The sequence below is a fragment of the Taudactylus pleione genome, unplaced genomic scaffold (assembly GCF_031769625.1).
Source record: "Taudactylus pleione unplaced genomic scaffold, aTauple2 ptg000039l, whole genome shotgun sequence".
In the NCBI taxonomy this organism is placed as follows: Eukaryota; Metazoa; Chordata; class Amphibia; order Anura; family Myobatrachidae; genus Taudactylus; species Taudactylus pleione.
This window is the reverse complement of record NW_028284441.1, coordinates 2,528,778-2,548,028: the sequence shown is the minus strand read 5'-3', so window position 1 is coordinate 2,548,028 and position 19,251 is coordinate 2,528,778. Positions and strand designations below refer to the sequence as shown.

At 44.0% G+C, this 19,251-nt stretch overlaps 1 protein-coding gene across 1 annotated transcript in view; it reads left to right on the top strand.

Moving 5' to 3' along the window:
- The first annotated feature begins 221 nt into the window (after nucleotides 1-221).
- The window catches only part of ZNF185 (zinc finger protein 185 with LIM domain), a 215,351-nt gene continuing 196,321 nt past the window's right edge, over nucleotides 222-19,251 (top strand). The window contains exon 1 of the mRNA XM_088452925.1: nucleotides 222-352. The gene's annotated coding sequence lies outside the window, so the exon portion shown is untranslated. The remainder of the gene's footprint in view (nucleotides 353-19,251) is intronic.

Sequence of the window (19,251 nt, the reverse complement as noted above, 5' to 3'; positions counted from 1 at the left end):
TGTTTCCGGGATACCTGTGATGACTCCTTTAGTGAGAATTTGAAGAATGTGGCAGCTACTGTATGCCCACTTAGAAACCGAAAAAGACAAGGACAGAAGAATTTGTAGGACAAACCTGTTTGGTGCCCTAGAGGGCACAGCAAACTCCGCTCCTCCCAGTTTTGAAAACTGGGCTTGGTGATCTTTTTTTTCAATACACTTCATTTGCAGTCAGTGCTCTCACAGGTAAACCTGAGTCACATTTACCTGACAGTTCAGGAGACAGGTATTACAGGCACACCTCTAATTGGGATCGCTCAGAAAAAGGTCTGAATTTTAACACGGGGAGAGCGTTTCTATCACCACATTTAAGGTATGCATTGTTTTAGAAGTTATTCTTCTAAGATAATATTTTTAAAGTTTTATTTTTTTAAACTTTCTCAAAACAACTTTACGGGTTTATGTTTATGTTTTTGTAGACCCTGGATTCATTTGTACAGTTTGTTTATACAACATCTAATTTTTGGGGGTTTTTGTTCATCATTTTGTAGTACGTATTGGAATATGTATTTAGTAATGTGTATATAAGGTACATACTCTAAACACAATATATTTACAGATTATGTATATAGTTTACACTTTACCTGTACTTGACTCACTGTTTATGTTATGATTATGTTTAAGTGCTGCTTGCTTCTAAATGTAGCATTTATTTAGCCTCTACGTTATTTTCTTGCATCTATAGTTAACTTGCTAATCTTCTCAGTGTAACTGTATGGTCTCTTTATTCTTCATTAAATTCTATTACAATTTTTTTTTTTTAGTTTAGCTGTATACAGTTGTAGCTTTTTGTTAAGTGTCTTTGATTTAGTATGAACCAGTTAGGCACTTTATTGCTGTTTGGTTACCTTGTATATTGTCCTACAAGCAAGGCTTGTAAACATGTCCCACCCATTGTTTTCCAGGCAGTTAGATAAGATTTAAACTGAGATTTCTTGCAAGGGCTGATGTTTTGTTGTCTAATTACAGTGAAAAATGCTGCATGTACAGTAACAAACCTTCAAGTGTTCAAGCAGTTAATAAAACAATTATAATGAGGAAAGGAGTGTAAAGCTGGGTACACACCTAAAAGATATATCTGCAGAATGACTGATCTGCAGATGATGGTTGTTCATACACACTGAACAACCATCATCCGCCATCTGACCTCAGGTTCCGCTGGCAGGTGGACGCGTTGTGCCCACCTCGGGTCGTCTAACCACCAATACACACAGCATGATGTGCATATATATCTGCCATTGGCTGTGCTGCACAGCCGACGCGATATGTCTGTGAACGATGTGGTTCACAGACATATCGTATGTACACATTGGGCGACGTGCACGTGATATATTGGCCGTTCAATTGAACGCCCGATATGTCAGCCAGTGTGTACCCAGCATAAAGCTGGGTATACATTAGCCGATATGTAGACAGAATGTGGTCCGATCTGGCAGATTGGGACTGACACATCTTTAATATCAGCCAGTGTACGCACTATTAACAACAAAGCGCGCTCCCGTTTGATCGTTAGTCGCATTGTCAGGTTGTCCCTACATGCAGCTCAATCTGACGATACGACTGATGGCCCTATGCAGTGAAATGCGTCTGGTGCCGACGTATCGGGCGGTCGGGCACCGAATCGTGTAATGTGTACCGGCCGCTCGATATGTCTGCCTGTCAGCGGTGCTTTTGTCCATCGCAACGCTGGGTACACGCATCGTTAAGTGTATACCCAACTTAACTCAACAATAAAGACCTCTGATAACATAGCTTGAAATAGGTACTATTAATGGTCTCTTCTAGATATGCCGATAATGGAACTAAACCAGCACGTCCTTGATTCATGGAATGCAGCTTATGTGACCAACGTTAGAAATAAAACACATCTTGTTTTGGAAATTGTATTTATATATTTACCATTTCTATGTTTGACTTCCCTGCTTCTAATTAACACATAAAAGGATTTGGATGTATAACCGGGTTCTGGTCATTTCAGAATCAGCCCAGAGCAAATATCAAAATGTATGTCTTTCCCGAGTTCTGTCCAATAGACATGTGAGCTGACATTTCTCTTCATAATGGAAAAATGCCTCTTTGGTCTGAAGGATAATGCCACTCAAGGAATTATCTTGTAATCGTGTACATTTACAACACGAGCAAGTTACTGCATGAGGGTTGTTACTCTTCACTAGTCAAATACATATTGTGCAGGCTAGACTAAATACTATAAGACAAAGCACTCAATCAGCTGTGCTTATCAAGCAGAGGACTTCACTTCTGCAGTTAATACATCCCATTCAGAGCAGGATCATATAATAGGCAAACTAGGCTCCAGTCTAGGGTCACTGTACACTGAGGGGCCTGAATTACTGTAACCCATTTTAAGTGTCATTTTTACAAGCAGAATAGCAGAAGGGGGCCCCAGCTGTGTGTAGCCTAGAACCCATAGGTTGTTAATCGGGGTCTTTGCGCATTAGAACAACGTGACTCTGCTTATAGCGTGTATTAGTTGTGAACACTTAAGGACTAAACAACATCTAAATTAAGATGCCCACAAGCAGCTTTACTAACAAGACTCTACCACTGAAACTATAGCACAATGGATACAGGCATTCTGTTAATTTAAGCATGATCCTGCAATATGTATATTATGTACTGTATGAAGCTCCTATCAGACCCATTTTATGGATGCTGGTACAAAGATACATTAATAGGTACTCAAATATATCACCGATAACCTGGATCATTCTACTTGATTGTTATTTTACAGCTTTTTGTCTGTTGTGTCCACAGTTGTATTGACACACTTATCAAATAGATATCATGTGATAGCCTACTGTATCAAAGGGCTATACTGGTAAATATTTGTAGATCTTGTATTTATTTGGCAAGCACATTATTCTACTACAGATCTGTAGGCTCATTGGCCTTCCTCTTACGGAGGTGTGACTACATAAATGACTTTTTACATGTGAGAACAACCTTGCGTGTGTTATCACATATACCCATCTATCACTTGTGTCTGTGTAATGTGGAGGCCTCTCTTGAGTTAATCATTAGCAATGCAAGTTTTAACCAGCTGTTCTAGGCTGGTTTTATACAGGTTGCAATCAGTCAATCAAGGCTTTGATTGGACGATTCATAACTACATATTTTGCATACCTTATGCTGGGTACACACTGGCCGATCAATTGATCAGCCAATATATCTGCTGGCCGTCGGCCAGTGTGTACAGGCGATATTTCTGGGATGTAGTCGGCATTCCATTGTGCGGGATGCCGACGGTCCAAATACCGGCAACAAAATCCTGACAGGTCGGGATCCCAGCACCAGTATCCCGACCGTTGACATCCCGAAGGTAAGTATCGGGGTGTAGGAGGAGGTTAGCGTTAGGTAGAGGGTTAGGGTTAGGCACCGGGGAGGGAGTGTTAGGATTAGGGTGCAGGGAGGGGTAGATTAAGTTTAGGCACTAGGTGGGGAGGTTAGGTTTAGGCATTGGGGTAGGGGGTGTTAGGTTTAGGGTGTGGGGAGGGGGAAGTTAGGTTTAGGCACTAGGTGGGGAGGTTAGGTTTAGGTACCTAACCAATTCGTTTGTGCAGAACACTGACCAAATTATTGGATTGATTGGTCTATCTGCCAGCCGGCCGATCCATTGTTCCAACACACCTGTTGCCAGCTTTAGACATTGCCTTGGCACATTCACGTAATGGAAGGAATACTGTGAAGTGTAAAATGTGTCCAGTTTTCAGCTTTAAGCTTATGAGATGTTTAAACTGTGATCGAAGTTCAGACTATAACATCATTATTGGAGATACAACTAAAGTTCTATTTGCAGGGCAGATTCTCCTTATTATCATATTTTTTGAATGGGGTCAGGAGTTTTCAATAATGTTGGGGCTGTTTAGAAGAATCAGGGTGTATTGTACCCAGTAGCTGTTATACAGTATATGGTAATAAGCCTAAAGTTTTTCTGTTTTAAATATGGTAGCACAGGTATGGGCATCATAAATGTCTTGGCTTGGTGGAAAACGAAACCACTTATTTGGGATTTTTATTATTATTAATGAACAACAAACTCAAAAATAAATGCAGAACTGCAGAGGTCCTGGTATCGAAGAGTCCCACAGTTTGCGAGATTCATCCATTGGATATTCCAGCACTCCGGGAGCACTTGTGATGGGACAGGAGCTATGACAGCTCTCCAGCTTTCCATTCTGCATGCTTCGGGCCTGATTCAGACATGGACACAATGCAGATTGGTCCTGAACCATAGATGTAAGCTAACCCGATGGTTACCGCACGTCTCCGATGTTTTTGGCACTGCGTCTGTGCGGGATCAGTTCTGCACATGTGCACAATGGGTCCAGCGATCTTGAATGCAGCTCCCCCCCAATGCAGGCATTGACATGCTGCAGCATTTGGGGGGCAGACTGGGGGCATGGCTGCAAGGGTGGTGCAGACCGCAGCCGGGTGTCACCCGCCGATGCCTCAAAAGTCTCAGGAGACTGGTGCTGCACTGCATCACTGCAAACAGGCTGGTCCACGGTGGCAGTCCGCATCTCCCGGCCCCCCCGAGTGACTAAAACAAGGCCATGCCCCAATTTTGTCGCTGCGCACAATAAGCCTGACCGCCCCTACCCGTGCCGGGTGTCACAAGAGGGGGGATGGCTGGTCCCCGTACAAGGATCCGGGAGGCGGTGTCACCCCATTTTTCGGGAGGTCATCAGTCGCAATGGTAGCAATGGTGATGCCAGACCACGACCTCAGTCACGACGCTGGGATCACAAATGCAGCAAGGTGGTGTCTGACACCTCCTGCAGCATTTGCATTTTAGAGGGACGGAATTGCACAGTCACTTGTGTGCGACTTTTCCGTCCATTTCTGAATCCAAGCCCATTGAGTGATTGTTTGCCATTACACATACGTGAAAGCCGCAGTTTGCACCGAAGCAATTGAATGGCGAATACGCTCAGAGAATTCACTCATAAATTGAGTGACAGGTAGTCAGCTTTTGGGGCATGTAAAGGGGGGTGGTTAGAAAAACGCAGGTATTTTGGAATATTTAAACACTTTACTGGGCGTGCATAAATTATCCACTGCGTTCTTGCACGGAGAGCCTTGCCATTGCCGTGTCTGTGACAACTCAGAAGGCTGATCAGCGTTCGATGTATCTGGTTTTGTGCGGAAGCGGCGGATCTGAGATGCTTTCAGTGGTCATATCTAAGCACTGGACGGTCAATGGCTCATTAGTATATTTGCACAATTTTGATCCGTGAGAGATTGCAGCGGCAATGGCTTTTGCTTTCAACTCTAAATCAGGCCCCTAATCCACAAATGGGGTATTGAAGAGCTTCAGTTTTAAAATTTCCATATCCTTCCAACAGGAGCAGTACATGTTAAACCATTCTTGCCTACTTTTGAAAAACTATTTCAGGGAGATTGTGAAAGCAGCACCTATGAGTGCGGTGGTAAAGTGGGTGTGTACTGCTACATCTGAGAGGCGTGTCATAAACCTGACTTACATCCAAATATAAATGAGCCACAAAGCGTTAGTAAGATCTACTTGTTGTGGAAAACACACTGATACCTTTTAGAAAATGCATGTAGCCATAGGGATCATTGGGCCTGATTCAGAGCTGGACGCTCTGAAAGAGCGCTCGCTCTGAATCAGGGTTTTTTGTTTTTTTTAATGAGCAGCCTCGTGGCCGCTCGCTAAGCTGTGGGTGACCACCCACAGCATTAGCGAGCGGCCAGCTGATGGTCGAGACCATCGCGACCATCGGGGCTTGCGACGAGACCCTTGTGGTAGTGTCTCGTCTGCCGCAAGCCCCAAAGAGCTTCCGGCTCTAACAGGTGATGTCAGTGGGGCCACCCACAAACAGCAGGCATTCGCTTGGGAATGCCTCCATTTGTGTAGCCACCCTCCCCACTCCACCTACAAAACGGGGCGAGCTGTCGATCATCATCGACAGCCGCCCCGTTTGTAGAGAGCCCCGGAGCAAGATAATTTCTCTCTCACTCCGGGGCTTGTGCATGCACGCGGCGCGCAGTACCTGGCCATCGACCCACTTGCGAGCGCTATGCGCTTGCGAGCAGGTCTGAGTCAGGCCCTTATAACCAATGCAGGGAAATTATACTAATCATCCCTTTTGAATGTATGTATGTCTGTTTTTTATATATATATATATATATATATATATATATATATAAAACGGCTACATGATGGGGATGAGGTGCAATCAGGGAGATTGCTAGACTCTTCAGGGAGATTGTTACTATTTCAGGCAGTCTCCCAGACAATCGGGGAGAATTGGCAAGTACAGTATGTGTTAAACATGCATAGAGGAATAAATATCTCACAAATAGATGTGGAACCCAGACATTGTCCAGTGTTTTAGAAACTTTAGGGTAACACACTTTGTTTTGAATATAATAATACATAAGTCCAACTCTGCATCAGGCCCTACGTTAAAAACATACCTCTTTACCTGTACTATTGTGCAGACACTATAGTCATTTTGTATATAATTACATTTTCCATTCTAGTGTCTTATTAAACTTTTATACCTAATAATTATAATGCTTATTATATATTATGTAATTGATATGGCTATTAGCTTTATGCCAGAACTGAGTACTAATATTACATACAGTATCTGTTTAAATGTATTAATTATTTTACTTAACAATTGTGTCTCTTTAATTTTGAAGTCACGCAAACAGAAAGACTTATATTATCTTATCACTTACTTCAACAAGTTCACTAAATCAGTATCCTCCATCTGAATTGCAAGGAGAGAAGGAAACATAAAAAAAATTGTGTTAACATTAGTGAGAATATTCAGAAGATTTTCTGCGGCCTCCAAGCGGCTACACACTTTTTTTACCCAGACAGGGGCATATTAATACCCAGGGAGGCCTGTGTGCAGTGTGCCCCCCTTTGAGCAGTGCCTCCCACTCAGTGGCATAACAAGGGGGGTGCATATCCTTCCATCAGGAGCATTGCCTGTTAAACAATACGAGCCTTGACCTGGGCTCTATCTGACTGGCCAAGCAGAGGGGGGTGCCACCAGCCAGGGCAATATCCAGCGTTGGGATCAAGTGCAGCGCTGGAAGTCCTGCAGTCTGGTGAGATGTGTCCCCAGTGGGATACATCAGTGGCCGTCACTAGGACAGTGTGTCTGTTCCCAGCACCGGTCAAGAACTAGCGGCGGGTGACATTTGGTGCCGGCCTGCATAACTGTGAGTTTCGTTCTGATCAAAATGAATAGTTACACATGTGACCATTTGAGTGAGTACAAATTAACACACTTTATTTACAAGTAACAAACAATTAACATACAAAGTATACCTATACTCAACTTTTGTCTATATATTCCGTCAACACCGGTGATTCATCATCTTCTTCATAAGATGTAGTGCATCTTCATCTGGGGATTTTCACAACACCCAGGTCATTCAATTTACATTGCAGGCACCATACTGCAGTCTCAGGTCCATGCACGAGCTGAAGAGCCTTTGTCTAGCTCTTGATTTATATACCATAGTATGGGTGTTGGCTTTCCAGATATTAAGCCCATATTAGTTACAAATTGGGTATCAAGCACTGATTGGTACAGCATAGCATGAACCATTCTTATTTCTTGCACATGCTCTGTAAGCACTAAGATATACTCAGAAACAGAAATACAGTTATGACCTATCCTAGTAAGTCTGGAAGTTATACTCTGTTTCAAAAACCCTTTGTGTAGAATATGGACATCACTATCCTTAACCCATAATGCTTAGCATCTCTACACAGCTTACAATGGTCATTCTATTGGAATGTGGCTAACTGTCTACAATTACTACCATATAAGGTATAAATGGTTCATTATACATCTACTAATGACAAGTAGAAGTTGGCCCCTCAATTTATGTCTTGTTTGACCCCAAAGGTGATCTGACCAGTCTTTCAAACCTTAATGGGGCCCAGCAAGGGTATATGTGTTACAACTTATTATTTAACCCACTGGTTATACAGGCAAAAGTTGGGGGTAGCTCACAGACCGGCAGCAATTTAAAAGTGGCGGCAATTTGAATTTGGCACCAGCCGATAACCAATCACAGCTCGCAGACCAGCAGTAAATAGAAAGCAGCTGCAGCGAGCCGCACCATGGCTGGCTTGGCCTGCGGCAGCTGATAACAGACATTGGTGGGTGGAATTGTCAGTTTGGGGGCGGGCGAAGGACGTGGTCTTCGTGTGAAGAGCTCCAACAGCCACGGAAGAGACCAGAATACTCAGGGCTCAAGAGAGAAAAGCGCCGGGATCAAGAGGGAAGAGGACTGGAGAGTGCTGCATTCGTGGAAAAGTAAAAGAGTTAATGAAGCTCCCCACTGCAGCCTCTCCCACCGGACATGTAGGCCATCTATGAGGACTTCCCATCATAAGCCTCCCTAGACCACCAGGTTGTCAGGCACTAGGCCCGGGGGGTAATCAGGCCTGTGGCACTGATAGGCGGGCATTAGGCCTGTGCTCCTGGGGTTATAAGTGACCCTGGGCAATAGGCCCAGGTCACCTAAATGCGGGGCACCGCTTTTTGAACTTGCCCTGGGCGCCAAACCCCCTAGCAATGCCTTAGCTTCCCCCAAGCCCCACATATACTTACCTTGTGCCTGCAAGCAGGTCCCTCCTCCTCCACAGCTCCATCTTCCCAGTGATATTTGGGTAGATGGCACATACGCACAAGGAAGCAACTGGTCTTTGCTGTAACTACGCACTGGCATCTTCCCAAAGATGTCACTGGAAAGATGATGCCACAGTATTTCGGGGCCCGTATGCACCACACAGTCTGCACCCACTGTAAAATATGCCTATGCTCCCACTTTGTTGCCAATTTGTTTGCTGATGAGGGCAGTCATGTGGTGGCATTGTCTGATTATTGCTCATCTATGGCAAGATAGCTAATGCTTATTTGCAGAAGTTACAGATATAAACTTCCTAGACACTTTCTTAGGGGGAGATTTATCAGACCATCTAAAGTTAACAAGTGGAGGAGTTACTCATGACAACCAATCTGATTATAGCTATTATTTTATAGAATGTACTAGATAAATGATAACTCAGATCTGGTTGTTTGCAACTTGCCATACGGCAACAACTCCACTTGTTCTCTTTAGAAGTTTTGATAAATCACCCTTATTAGTTAGTAATATATCCCGATAATCCTAAACATGCACCAAGCTTAATAACAGATATACTGAGTGCCAGAATATGCCAGAATGCCCTGTATACAAAAATCCTGATCATTCATAAATGAGAAACTGTAGGATGGTGGGGATGGTGCACCAAGGATGGGGGTTGGGAGAACCAAGTATCAACTTGCCCTCTAGCAGGGCATTCAGGGCCATAAACTCTGCCAAAAGTAAAATAACAACTACATTGGGGTCTATTCACTAAGCCTTGGAGAAATATAAAGTGGATGGAGATAAAGTACCAACCAATCAGCTCTTAACTGTATCTTTACAGGCTGTGTTTGAAAAATGACAGTTAGGAGCTGATTGGTTGGTACTTTATCTCCATACACATCTCTCTCCAAGGCCATTTTCTGCAGCTTTATGTCCATTTTTTAAGCTTAACTATATATGTTTCAGCATAGATGTCTTGTTTAGCATGGGTAATAAAATCCTGCCCCCTACTCTAGGGTGCCTATTTATCAAGCAATTCTGTTTAAGAGTGGAATTAAGTATCTCTAAAATGAAACAGAGAAATATCTCCTGCTTTTTAGTTGCCAGTACTGCAGCAGCCTTCCTCATAGTTTTCTATGAGGACAGTATGTAACAAAGGGCCTGATTCAGACCCGCTCGCGAGCGCTGAGTGCTCGCAAGCGGGTCGATGGTGGCCCAGTGCGCATGCGTACAACGGAGCTGGCTCCGTCGTGCGCATGCGCAAGACCCGGATAGCTCTGGGTCTCGTACCAAAGGGAGTGTGGCTGGGGGCGTGGCTGGCCAGACAGAGCCGTTCCCATGGGAACGCCTACCGTCTGGGGCCGGCCCCACTGACATCACAAGTGAAGCACTAAACAAGTGACATCACAAGTGAAAGCACTCTAGGGCTTGCGGCAATGAGACCCTACCACAAGAGTCTCGGCGCAAGCCCGATGGTCAAGACCATCGCGACCATCTTCCTGGCCGCTCGCTATAGCTGTGGGTGGTAACACACAGCTATGCGAGCGGCCAGGAGGGCCGCTCTTAAAAAACAGAGGGCCGGCCCTGATTCAGAGCGAGCGCTCTGTGAGAGCGAGCGCTCTGTGAGAGCGTCCGACTCTGAATCAGGCCCAAAGTCCGCAAAGTGTAGTCTTTTGGGACTTGCATGCATGGGCTAACCGTGACACCATCTTCAGATGACGTTAGTCCGATAACTTCAATGGGGCAGCCCTACCAAGAAAGGGATATTGCGATCCCTCTTCAGTGGGCTGGAGGTGAAACCTATGCCAATAGAAAGATTTTTGACTAGTTGGGGCCCAAACCATATGCATATGCAATTACTTTACTTCTTACTAATCATCGGGACAAGCTCTTATCGGAGCCCGTATCCTGGCAATTTATATTAATACAATAACCCGAAAAAAGATTCCTCCTTGCAGTGATAAGGATTCTTAGTTTCCAGGGGCAGGGCACATATTTTTATAAATATGTCCCTAAAAGAGAACATCCAAAGTCTGTCTGTAAATTTGTAACCAGTGCATGTAAAATCCTTAGACTCAGCTACACACAATACCCTCATCAGTGTCAGTGGCATTCTAGCCTACAGACCTGACAAAATGGGGTAGATGTATGATAGCAGCACTTAATGTGCCGCTATAATGCTTCCTGCAGGAAGCACTACCGATGAGATGTAAGAACATCTCATCGGCCGGAGAGGGGGAGCGTTAACTCCCCCCTCTGGCTCTACCCGCTAGAGACCACAGCGCATCAGCCTAGTGCTGATGCCCTGTGTCTCTGTCCCGGCCGGCTCCATTGAGCATGCGCGGGATCTCACAAGTATCGCGAGATCCCTGCACGCAGCCTGGAGCCGGCAGCAGGGACAGCGCTGTCTCTGCTGTGGAGATAGGGCAGCGCCAGGCTATAGCTGTCGATAACGACAAATACAGCGGGCCGAACGGACAGGCGATCTAACCGTTCGTACATGAACCAGGCTATCTGCGCTATCTTGTAGACAGCAGCGCCGATAATGACAGGGGCGTATAGCGCCTCTGTCATTTACCGCCCAGACCCCCGATCATACATCGGGGAGAAGCGGTATCAGCGCACCTAACTTATACCGCTTCTGGGCTTCTTACATCTCCCCCAATGACTTCTGTTTCCCTCATTAATATATGGGCAAATTATGCCTGGCTTAATCAAAGTTTTATTACTCTCAGGAAACACCTATGTTCCAGAGCAGGATTATACATGTCCCATGAAGTCTTGTAGGAATGCTTGGCCAAAACCCAAGCAGCAGCTGATGGAACAGGAACATCATTCAATTATTGTGAAAACAGAAAACGGCATAACCTGTTCTAGTAATTACAAATGTATAACCCAAATGTGTAATATGTAATTGAAGTGTAAACGTTTTCTTGAAATCCTATAATCTATCAACAAGTCTGTATAAGATAATTAAATGAAAGTTCACAAACAAATATTGTGTATTTAAAGCCTTGATACTACAAAAATACATGTTTTCACCTATTGTGTCGATACACTTCCTAAATAATCTTTTTTCCAAAGTGCATCTCAACAATCAAAGATTGCAGTGCCTAGCATCTATGTATATTATCACACAGTGGGTCTGTCTCCCTTTAAAGGAGGGTAAGCAAAGTGCCCAGAGTACCTCTGTGTGGGAATAAAATGAGAAGTGAAGCCCAGCACAGAAAAAAAGTCTTAGAGGTATATTTACTAAAGTGAGAGTTTTTAGAAGTGGAGATGTTGCCCATAGCAACCAATTAGATTCTACTTAACATTTAACTAGCACCTTCTAGAACAGGGATGTGGAACTCAGGCCCGGGGGCCGTATAAGGCCTGTGGAACCATTTGGTATGGCCCTCTGAGTTTTTTTCTGCTAGCCTCATCTGGCTAGCAGGGTGCCTAGAATGGCACCCTGCAGCCAGATTCTATGCAGCAGTGCCACCTGGGGAGTCCTTAGGATCTTTCAGATGGTCACACCGCTGCCCTTACAGCCCCCCAGAGAATCCTCAGGATGCTCTGGGCATTGCTTTAATCACAGGCAATTGTGGCCCTGCCCCTTTTGATGTTACATGGAGCGTGTGTGGCCTGCACTGGGCCCGCAAATAATGTTATATATATCAAAATGGCCCTTGGCAGAAAAAAGGTTCCCCACCCCTGTTCTAGACGATAATAGCTAGAATCTGATTGGTTGCTATGGGCAACATCTCCACTTCTAAAAATTCTCACTTTAGTAATTTACCCCTTAAAATCTTTGGTTCAGTTTTTACTCCATGTACTGACACCGTACTACTTCTGGAATCCCAGATAAACCAGCATTTTCGAGGTGTTTCCTAAACAACATTGCATGTTTAAGTAAAAGTCACACATAAATAACCCTCTTGCTGTCATTGTAGCGGAGACAGGGTAACTTTGGCATAAGGCAAAGATCACTTTAGAGAGCAAGGGTAAATTACAAATGCATTGTGTACTGCAGTGTGAAAAATATCATTATTTTCCAGCCTGTCAAATCCATACAGTAGGCTATTGGCATAACCTACAAGTTCTCAACTTCACCTTAATATATTTTACAGAACTTTGCTAATAATAGTTATTTCAAATTGTCCACCTTTTTGTGGAGTTTTTTTTTCTTTATAAAAATTACATGCATTAGTCCCACAGGACCTCTTTTATAAATAGTACCACTTCCAGTGCACCTGAGCCACACTGCGCATGTGCCGCAATGGTCTTGCGACAACAATCACAGTGTAGCTTAGAAACAGTTTAATTGACAGACTGCAAGCATTTGGGGCAGTTGGGGGAGTTGTGTATAAAAGTAGGCATGCTGCTTGTGTTTTGGGGGCATACTGAAGCTAATAACTACATCTTTGGATGCAGTGGTTCTGGCACCATCGTCTCAATAGCGACGGATATTCGGAGAAAATGTAGGCTTGCTCATAGGGCTGATGGTGAAATCGATATTCCCAATGTTCAGCCGATGCTTCGGACGCCAGTGGCAGATCTGAGAAGCCATCGGTAGTACATATGTCTTTACAAAAGATGGCTCCTGTGGCATTAACATATCTTCTCAGATTCACTGCAACCGAAGATACAGCAAAGATCCCATTTGCGTCCACCTCTGAATTAGGCCATAAGCACTAGTGCCAAAGGTTAAATAGGCTCGAGCCTTATTTAAATATACACAGAACAAAAGGTAGGATTGAAACAAATAAGGTTTCTGGTTAAGTAGATATTGCATAACATATACAAATATATGTTAACAGTCAAAAGTTTTAAAACACTCCCGATTTTCCAGTTTTTACTGAAATTTGCACAATTCAAGTCCAGTAAATAACCTGAAATGGTCTGAGTCGCACTGCAAATGCGTCAAGTTTTATTACCGATATTGCTTGCAGTGAGCAAACTTATTCGCAAAGTGATTAACAGGCAAGGGACCATTTGTGGGTGGCAGGAGTGGAGTGTGAGGGAAAACCAGCCCGGGAAATTTCTGGAAGCAATTAGTTGAGCAGATGAAAGGATGGTTCCTCAATTCCCCTGTGTTTTGCTATTAAAAGCATTACCCTTTTAAATTTATGGCTACAATACGTCAGACCCTGGTGGCACTAGCTGTCAATATGAAGGAGGAAGCCTGATGGTCTGGGGCTCTTTTGCTGGATTCTCAATCAAAAGGGCTACCACACAATTTTGCAACACCATGCAATACCCTATGGTCTACGCCTGATTTGTCAAGGGTTCATCCTACAGCAAAATAATGACCCAAAGCCCACCTCCAGGCTATGTCAGAACTACCTTCGTGGAAAACAATAAGATGGTAGGTTTCAAATCATGGAATGGCCAGCACAGTCTCCAGACTTAAACTCAATCAAGCTATTTTGGGAAGAACTGGACAGAAGGGTGAAAGCAAAGCAACCTACAAGTGCTACACATTTGTGGGAACTTCTGCAACAGTGTTGGGAAAAACTTCCTGAACAATAATTGATTTCCATTGTAGAAAGAATACCAGTGTATTCGACAGGCATACAATCCAATAGAACCACAAAAAGGTTTAATCTAATTAATGATTTAAGATCCATGTGGGCTGTAACTTTACAGTATAATGTATGGAGGAGACACACTGATGCAAAGAAAATGTTGCAAGTTGTGTTTTCCGACTGTCATTTCTCCAGTCTCTCCATGAATGCACATAAGCCGCTTAAGGCCGTATTCAATTTGAGCGGACCTGCGATACTTTTCCGCCTCCAGGACTTTTTGCCTACATCGCGTGTTTTGCAGGTGGAAAAGTATTGCGCGCGTGCCCGCGTATGCCCGTATTTGATTTGAAAGTACGCGAAAACGGGACCCGGCGAAACGTAAACAAGCAGAAAGTCCTGTCAGATTTGGGGAAATCAGCCTGACACCCCCCAAAAGATGCTTTGACATGGGGGTTAGCTATGGTACCCCGCGATTTCGCTTGCTGAAGGTATTTGGTGTTTTTAAACGGGCTCAATAGCAGCTAAATAGTGTTTTTGTATAAGTGGTACAGAATAGTATTCGGGAGGTTTTTTTGCAGAAAATAACTTATCCCAGCAAATTTGGGGTACTTGAAAATGGGGACCAGCATATTTAAAGTTGCTAAAGTTACGTTTAAAAAATTGTGAAAAATCCACCTGCCGCAAGCACCTGCAATGAAAAAAACACTTGGGGCATACTTGGGGACCCCCCCAGAGTCTAGTTTGCTAGTTTTTAACTTTGTCCCCCAACATTTTTTTTCCACCCCCAAATTCAAAGTGATTTTTTGGGGTGTTCTTAAGTGTTTTTTTTTTTTATTTTACGTAGTTTACCTTTGGGGGACTGTCTGAAGGCTGCACGGGGCTTCCCGCAATGTTGCACCCAAATCCCCAATTCTGCACTTTTTTCCGCCTGCTATTCATAGGCGAAACTTTTCCGCCTATTACATTGCATTGACTTTCTGCCTAGGCGGAAAGCCTTTCAAATTGAATACGGCAATACTTTTCCGCCTGGCAAAATGACGTCATCGGCAAAACTTTTCCGCGGATTCCGGCTTTTCGCCTCAAATTGAATATGGACCTAAGTATGATGGCTTCCGTGTGTTTGCAAAATTTGATAGCCACCTATAGATTCCTTCATCATTACCTCTTAACACCCAATAAAATAAAAGACGCTACACACCATAGCTGGCAGGAAGAAGGTCCAAATTTTATGTATCACTTCCATAAAGTTGGTGGCCTACGAAAAGCAATTGCAATCTGTACTACTCAAAATTTGGTCAACCAAGTGGGTAATCCTACCCACCGATAGGGTTCTTCCAATTCCACTGATCGTGAAGTCAGCAAACTCCTCCCTCGCTACACAGTGTAAAGTCCGTATCTAGACTCATGCACTGCTTCATTTTGGGAGGAGCCTTCCCGATCTTCAATATTAATGGGAGCCGTGACAATAACCGCAGCACTGCTGCCTGCACCGGCATAAGTGTCACACATCGACGTAGGTGCCCGCTGCCCGTCGTTAGGCAGACTAGCCAAATAACTTGCAAAATCACTAAATGGCCCCCGGAGAACATATTAGCCTCGCACCACATGATTATCATTGTACCTTTATTATGATTTAGTTTGCAATTGCATTTCCCACACCACCAACCATCAAAATAACAGACTTAGGCCCTCATTCAGAGCCACTCGCTAGCGGCAGTACGCTCGTTCCGAGCGATGTTCGCACATCTGCGCATGCGTACAGATCGTTATACGCATGCGCGAACCAGTCAGTGCGGCCGAAATTCATGTGCTCGCAATATAGCGAATGCCTGCTAATTTGAGTGACAGAATGAGGCGTATGTGGGTGGTAACAGGGGAAGGTGTTTGAAAATGGGGAGTGGAGATCCGAACGCAGGCGTGCTTAAAGGTCAAAACGGGCGTTTTATGGGTGTGCATAATTAATACAGCAGCGTCATTGACCACGTCACTGGGTTATTTTATAGCCAGAACTGCTCGCAAGATTGTGGTTGAAAAAACCAACCACAAGAATAGCGAGCAGTTCATACGCTGTTCGATGTACTCGATTAATCTAATAAATAGCGGACATGACGTATGGTGCGAGCGGCCAGGGGGCGTTTTTATCAAATAAACGAGCGTATGTTTTGCTCGCTCGTTCAGACATGGAGGCGGCAACAGACCGCAAAGAGCGAACGGTTCATTTGAATAGCCACCCCCTTTTTATGAACGAGCGAGCGCTAATTGCGAGCGGCTCTGAATGAGGGCCTTAGGCCCTCATTCAGAGCCGCTTGTTCCGAGCGATGTTCGCACATCTGCGCATGCGTACGGATCGTTATACGCATGCGCGAACCAGTCAGTGCGGCCGAAATTCATGTGCTCGCAATATAGCGAATGCCTGCTATTTTGAGTGACAGAATGAGGCGTATGTGGGTGGTAACAGGGGAAGGTGCTTGAAAATGGGGAGTGGAGATCCGAACGCAGGCGTGCTTAAAGGTCAAAACGGGCGTTTTATGGGTGTGCATAATTAATACAGCAGCGTCATTGACCACGTCACTGGGTTATTTTATAGCCAGAACTGCTCGCAAGATTGTGGTAGCAAAAACCAACCACAAGAATAGCGAGCAGTTCATACGCTGGTCGATGTACTCGATTAATCTAATAAATAGCGGACATGACGTATGGTGCGAGCGGCCAGGGGGCGTTTTTAACAAATAAACGAGCGTATGTTTTGCTCGCTCGTTCAGACTTAGAGGTGTGAACAGACTGCAATTTGCGAACGGATCATTTGAATAGCCACCCCTTGTTTTTGAACGAACGACCGCAAATAGCGAACGGCTCTGAATCAGGCCCTTATTGTGTTAGTTGGGGAGGGAGGGAAAGATTTATTGCAAAAGAGGACGATGATTCCATGCATCAACCTTTTGTCCTTTAAAATCCCCTTCCATGCCCCTTGGACCTCCCTTGTCTTGTATTTCCACCTTTAACCCTATGTTTTCCTGTAGTAACTGCCCCCTGACACACTAATCGTTACTTCCTCTCCTGTGCACTACAGATAGCCGAACAACTCTCACACATTGGACCTCATTCAGAGTCGGTCGTAATCGGCCGCTCGGTCGTACGCCTAACGATCGAGAATCAGAAAAAAAAAACAATCGCACGGCCGGGCGATCACAACCAAAGTGACGCCCATACATGAACAAAGCACCTCCTCTAGCTAACGAGTGACGACATACGCTATCAATCGCTGTATGTTAATTTTCTTCTGCTGGTTGCGGCTGCTTGTGTTGTGTGCAAATTAAACCAAAATTTAACAAAAAAACGCATAGAATTAGCCATCCCCATGAAATTTATTTATGCTTATTATTCGCTAATGCAAACGCAACTGAATCAATTACAAGCCAATTAGCAGTGTTATTAGCAACAACAAACGATTATTAGTTGCTTGCATTGTGTGGCACAAAATAGAAACATCAGTCATAACATCAGTCACATTCGATAGCATCGATTGTACTCTGGTGCTTGAGAGAGCACATACCCAACCTCAAGCTGTACGATCAGCCAGGCCTCTAACCTGTTCGCAGAGTGACATTTTACTACTTCCGGTCTTCTATGTCGGTCGTAGCAGGAAATTTATGTACACCCCAGAAACTCCCTGAAAACGGTGAGGAACGCCTGCGTTTTTAGACCACCACCCCAGTCAACACCCACAAACGGCCTTTCATGTCAATCAATTCCCGGAAGCCACTTCCTGCTCGTAAGCCGTACGATTGACAGCATTTTGGATCGCAAGGTCTCGCACACGCACATGCGCCAAACTAAACATACCCATGCTTGGTTTGGAAACATCGGATGCGTACGACTGAGCGGCCGCTTACGACCGACTCTGAATGAGGTCCACTATCCCCACAATCCTACAGCGTTTATCTGCATCAGGATCATTTGCAGATCCCTGCTTACGTATTCCCCAAACATTTCAAAGTGTCAGTATGGGTGTGCTTGAGCATTATAAACAATGAGGCTTTTCTAGCTTGAAACCCACTAGTATTCATACTGTGCCAGTGTGATACCACCATACAGTGAGGTGTGAGTCTGCAGAACTTACATTTGTTGTTCCAGGTGTTTGTTCTGTACAAAAATGTTAATCAGTTGGCATAAATGTTCAAAACAAATTATTACTATTTGTAACTTAATTATTGCTCATTGCTTTAGTCCCCATGTTCTGTAGATTGCAGCAAATACATTATCAATTCAGTTACATTTCATTAGAAAGAATGCATGTAACTGCCTTCACTTCAGCACTGGGGAATACCTGATAAGATCACTGACAGATGATGGAGGTCTGACACTTTACAATAATAAGGCATGTGTGCTAAATCGGTTACGCCAGTAGTCCATTACCTTATCTCATTAAGATTCATATCACAGAGAGATACACCTTCTGCAGGTTATGACTAGTTCATTTAGAGCGACAGTCAGTTATTAATAACTATATTTCAAAACTCAGAATATTCTCATTCTTTTAGGACTAGACAAGACCTACTGCTTCAATGAACCTTGGGGTTTATGTTGGATTGGTCAGTTAAATGCGATGTTTATATCCTTATTATCACTTTGCATAAGATCCTTTAAGTAGAATATATATGAAGAAGCTACAGTATACAATGTAAAACCGGCATTCCCTAGGGAACGGTTGTATCACCTATGTCCTCTAGCATGTACATAATGTCATTTACCTTAATAGTGTTGATGGTTGATACTATGGGTTATTTTAATCGATTTTAAATCTATCTCAATCGATCAACATCGTGGTTGTGTTTCTGGAGCTATATCACACATTTACTAACACTCAAAAAAAGAAATCAAAAGTTGTCTGTTAGTTAATGTGTAATAGCTCCAGAAACACAACATCGATGTTGATTGATTTGATGCAGAAAGGCTAACCCATACTACCTACCTTGTGACAACTACCCAGCCATGAAATCAGTCAGTCTGTCACACAAACTCATTCACCTGGGCAAAAAAATGAAATTGATAG